The sequence below is a fragment of the Myotis daubentonii genome, chromosome 1, assembly GCF_963259705.1.
Source record: "Myotis daubentonii chromosome 1, mMyoDau2.1, whole genome shotgun sequence".
NCBI classification, from domain to species: domain Eukaryota; kingdom Metazoa; phylum Chordata; class Mammalia; order Chiroptera; family Vespertilionidae; genus Myotis; species Myotis daubentonii.
In genome coordinates this window covers 41,631,283-41,637,076 of record NC_081840.1, presented here as the reverse complement: position 1 = coordinate 41,637,076, position 5,794 = coordinate 41,631,283, and positions in this window count along the sequence as shown.

Sequence of the window (5,794 nt, the reverse complement as noted above, 5' to 3'; positions counted from 1 at the left end):
TTTACTGTCATCCAAGTTTAATAAGCCTGACTGTGACCTGTGAGCAAAAATGTTGCCCAGGCAACACACACACATACACACACACACACACACACACACGCATATCTCCCCCCTCCACCCTCCCACCCCACCGCCGCCCCAAAACACTCTGGGCTGCCTAGCAGGCTAAGGCAGAGCCCTCAGAGCCCACCTGGCCCTGCAGAAGTGGGGATCACCTATCTTCATTTTCTCTCCTTTTGTTGGAGCTGTGATCTTGAGCACAGGGCCTCAGGCACAGGCCTGGCAGGTTAAACTGGAAAATGTAGGAGCCAACAGCTTATAACTGCTCAGAGAGAGATTTCACTAGCACAGAGCACCTGGGAAGGCAGAAGCCAGACTTACAAGCCCGGGAGGGTGTGGGCGAGGTGCTGGGGCCCTGACACTAGCTGCTCACCCAGTTGTTCATGGGAACCGGCAGATCTCTGTCCGCCCTGGCCCCCGGCCCGCGCCCTGGGAGGAATGGGTGTGTTTTGTGGCATCGTCCTTGATGGGAATAGGCAGGGTTTTGTCCACCTGACCTTGGAGCAAAGCCTGAAACTCGGGGTGCAGAGCTCGGGCTTCCATTTTGAGAAACCCGATCCCTGGAGCTGAACACTCTGCTCTTTGTGTTTTACACAACAGGATGGTCCTGCTCCTCGCTCAGCGCAGTGAATGTTCTGGCTTCAGCTTCCCTCCTGAGCACCTGACGGCTGCCGGTTTACGGTGACTCACTGCCTTTGTATCTGCCTGGACTTATATTTCCAGCATCGCACCAGCGCTGCCGGGGCCCATCTCCCAGGCAAGGCTTCCACCCTGAGGCTGCCAGGCCGGTGGGACAGGAGACCTCCAACCCATCTGTCAGCATTTGGAAAATTTCAGCCATACGTGCATCTCTATTTTACTTTCCCTGAACCGTGCCAGCCAGAAGCGCCCGTAGGCCTGCTGCTTCTCAGTAGTTGGGCGCACCCCCTCCAGCGCTCGCGGAGCCCAGCACACTGGTTTCTTTGTGAGGTCATCTTTGCTGTGGTTTCCGGGCGCTCTGGCCTCCTTCCTGGTAGCTTCACACATTCTGGTTTCCCAGCGTTCTGAAGCTGCTCCAATTCAGTAAAAACACGAGGGCCTTCTGCGCACTCACCCCTGTGCTTCACCAGGTGGAGGACACCAAGGTCCCCGGGGGTGGGGGGTGGGGGGAGGTCTTGGGGGTACAGTGTAGTCAAGAGTTATCCAAGGTAGGTCCACCCAACGGGAATCCCAAGGAGAAAGAATTCCTTGACAATTAGATTGGCGAATCTTAATGACTCAAAAAACATGTTTATATAAAGGGTGAGCAATACTTAATAAATAATACAAGAATAAACTGTTTTGCATACTCACAATGGTAAACCTACTTTTGCCCACCCCTGTATTAAAGGTTCTGAGAAGTCCTGTAGTAAAAATTTTGTTCCTTTAAAAAAGAAATTTTTTTTTGACTTTCACTCTTTTTTATTTTTATTGATTTCAGAGAGGAAGTGGGAGGGAGAGATAGAAACATCAATGATGAGAGAGAATCACTGATCGGATGCCTCCGGCATGCCCCCCACTGAGGATTGAGCCACAACCCCGGGCATGTGCCCTTGACCGGAATCGAACCCGGGACCCTTCAGTCCGCAGGCAGACGCTGCATCCACCGAGCCAAACCGGCTAGGGCTGCACCCTTTTTTTAACCCACCATTTCCCAAACCCAGCATCCTATTGACTGTGGACTCTCCATAGCATTCCAACTTGCATCTCAAGGAGCTAATGCATGTGCTTTGGAATGTAGTTTAGGAAATGATTCAACAGAGGTTTGCAATCTAAGGAGGCACCCCAATCTCTAAAGAGAATTTGGACACAGGAGGTGGCATCTTTGGTTGTCACCTAGATGGGGAGGTGCTATGGCATTTAATGCCCGGGGAGCGAGTGATGCTAAACCTCCTGCAACGCAGCCCCAGCCCCGTCTTCACTAGCCGAGAACTGTCCGGCCCAAGTGCCCACAACACCCCTCCCTCACCGAGAAGCAGTGATTGGGAAAGGGCTCAGCACTTGTGTTTTTTAACCCCCTTCTGCCGGATCAGACACCTCGTCGCTATTTCCTGCCCTCTCCCCATCTCCCATCCCTGCTTCCTCCTGTTGGGATGCCTGCGGGGTGTTGCTGGAGAGGGTTCCTTCTGGGCCTTTTGCGGGTCTGGTCCGAGTTGGAGGTGACAGAAGCACCCAGAGGGCAGGCTCCTTGGTCCCCTCCACTACGGAGAGGACTCCCTTCACCCGCAGGGAAAAGGGTGCCCATGGCTCTCGCCAACGCGAAAGTCCCTGGAGTTAGCCAAGGTCGGGCGCCTGGAGAAGGAGAGTGAGTGAGAAGTAAAGCGCCGAGATGCCAACATCCACAACCTGCCGCTCAGACTCCAGGGACCCCTACGTCCCGCCTTCTGTCAAAACAGAAAACGCCCTGGCAACCGGCAAGGGTGGCCTGAAACTGCAGAGTGTGTTTGACAAAACAAGGGTGGCTCGTTGGGACGGTCGACCCAGCGAGATTCTGGCCCGGAGCCCAGGAGGGGGAGGCAGCGGGCGCCCCTCGCCGGGCGGAGGGCGGGTCTCCGCGGAGCTGGCGGGGTTTCCGGCGCCGCAGGGAGGAGCCGCGGGCTGGGCGCAGAGGCGGGCGGTTCCCCGGGGCTGGGGCGCAGAGGCGGGCGGTTCCCCGGGGCGCGGCGCCGCCCAGCCGCCCGCTTTCGGCCGCCACTGCGGCGGGTGGGGGAAGTGAGTCATCTGACTCCGACAGGGAAGTGTGGCCATCACCAGCCTCTGGTCCACCCTCAACTGAAGAAGCGGCGCCTGGCCACTTGCAGCGCTCCTCTCCCAGCCCGCAACGTTCACATAAACTGCTTCTGTGGCTGCTTCCCTCTTCCTCTTTCTCGGGATCAGTGGGGGTAAAAGGGTGTGGTGCTTTTTCTTTTATTTTTTTAAAATGACTTTTAGGGCAAAGTCTTGCCAAGTGGGCAGTCCAGTAGCCCCACGTTATAGACGAGGACACTGAGTTCCAGTGAGGTCAGACTTCAGGTCACACTGCGGATGCGCTGCCAGGCCAGGTAGAGAACTCTGGGTCCCCTCTCCTTGGGTGTCGCCCACATTCACTATTGTTTTCCCCTCTTCTATACCTACTAAAGCAAAATGTTGATTTTTCTCCCTGTTAATAAAAACTATTAAAACTTGTTGTACGGGGGGCAGGCAAAAAGGCCTTTCAGTATTAAAGCAATGTTTACCAAGCCCATCTGGGGTCATCTGGCTCTCTAGGGGAAGGTAACGTCTACTTACTATCAATTATAGCCCAGACATGCATAACTGTAAAATTAATAACTGTAGAAACTGTTAAAATGTAAATGGCTTTTCTGCTCAGTAGAGATGCAAATGATTTCTAAAAACAACCCTAAGGTTATAGTTTTGTTGCCCTGTAGGACATTAACCAGTTTTTTAAAAAAGATTTTTTATTCTTGATATTTAGAGAGAGAGAGAGAGAGAGAGAGAGAGAGAGAGAGAAACATTGATGTGAGAGAGAAATATCTATCGCTGTCTCCTTCATGCCCCCTCCTGGGGATCGAGCCTGCAACCCAGGCATGTGCCCTGACCTGGAATCAAACCAGCAACCGTTTGGTGCACAGAACGATGCCCAACCGAGTCACAGGGGCCAGGATGAGCCAGTTTTGTATCTAACTTTGCAATCTTCAGCATTCCTTTTTGTTCTCGGCGTGCGCAGCAATCTGTTCTCATATCCTCTTTGAAACCAGCTTTGTCACCCTGCAGGTTCCCTCGTTAATGAATGAGTGAAGTCATCAGCACACACCATCTCTTGTCAAGGCTTCATGTTCCTCTTCCTCTCTAGTCCCCTACCTCCAACCCACTATCAGCTGAAGTGCACACTGCACCCATTGTTGATTCTCAGACCCAAATGGAGCATATATATGGCATCAGGGGGATCTAAGGGTATGTGCTCCCTAACTGCAGGGTAAAAGATACCTCTGTGATTGTCAGAAGCATCCTAGGACTGTAAACGACAAACTCAACATGTGACTCCAAGCAGTCTGTTCCCCTCCCCTCTCACATTTTAATTACACCAGGTCTATGATGAGGGGCTGGGGGCACTGGCCCTCAGGACAACTGCAAGGCCTTCTCTGTCCCTGCAAAGAGCCTCTGGCCACACACAGACTCACACTTATGACCCCACCACCCTGGGCTGTGCACATGGTCCAAGCAGTTGGACCATGAAGGCTTAGCCCAGTTATACCAGTGAGATCCTCTACTTGGCAAACTTGTCAAGGAGACTTAGAGGGAACACTGGTAGTAAAGGAGACGGAGACCAGGCAGGCCTGTGCGGCTCTGAAGCAGCAGATGCTTAAATAAGCAGCAGGAAGAAACCAAGTTGCTCTAGCAGCAGAAGGCAGGGACTGAAGGAGCCTGCTGCTGAGCTGGCCAGGAGATGTAGTATCTGTTTTGTAGAATTGTGTTTGATCTTGTGGACTGAAAAAGGGATACTACGGAAAGTAACCTCACCGGGTGAGCAGATCATAAATTGCTCATTGGACACATCTTAGTGAGTAATCACGCCCCAGGCATGTAACTTCTTTAGTGAAAGGTTCGTCTTTACCTTAAGCTAGCCCTGTGCATTGTGTGTGTGTGCGCGCACGCGCGCGCATCTAGGTTAACAAACCTTTGAAATAAGTGTAACCACCCTCAAAGATCACATCATCTTAACTATCCTGTAATCCAATCCTTGCCTTGCTTTCTCCTACTACCTTCATGTGATCTTCTTATTAACCCCTCCTTAATTTCAAATGCATAAAAGAAACTGCAAAACTGTAATTCTCTGGGGCAGTTGAGATCTTGCTTCCAGGCAGTTGTCCATGGTTTGAGCTCAGGTAAACTCTTATGAAAATTCTCTACAGGTTTGGATGTTTCTTACGTCGACAATCTTGAAAGACCTCTTGGTTCCTGACCTGCATCTGGGGCTCTGTCAGGCTCCACACAGGTTCAATTGCTTCTGTTCCTCCCAATAGGCTGAGCCATGTGTCTTGTCCTGGATTGCCATTACACCCATCATTCAGTCTACAGCCCTTATCTTCTTATCTATGTGCGGCCTTAAAATAAACCCCCAGTGCTGGAGGGATCCTCGTGGGTCTCTGCTCCTTCTAATTAAAAAAAAAAAAAGAAAGAAAGAAAAGAAAAGAAACACACAAAAAAACCCTCTCACCTTTTTTAGTAACTTAAGTGAAATACTAATACAAAAGCTTTATTACCTTTTGTTCTGCCAACTCTCTCCAGGGTCATTAAGGACTTTCTAGGAAAGAGCCAGTTTCCTTGGTTGGAGCTGCTCTTCCCCTGTCTCCCTCCAGTCGTTTATGTTTGATCATTCATTCGTTCACTCCACAAGCACACCATGGATTCTAAAATGAATAAGGCAATATTCATGATGTGAAAGAGCTCACGATCTTACAAGGGTTAAGAGAGCGGGGTTGGTGCAGGAGTAAACTAATAAGATGGGTGTTCTGTGCACCCCAAGATGGGGCACCAGAACCTGGCATGCCAAGATGGGGGTGGGGAAGGATGCTCCAAAGCCTGCATTGGCAGCTGTTTTTCTGGCTCTCCCACGGACACTGGCTTTCATGCCTCTGGCCTGGAACCACATGTAACCAAAGCCATATGTACAAGTTGGATTAATTAAATGGTGGCCTCAGCAAATTTCTGGGGCTGCTTCTGATGCTTTTGTGTC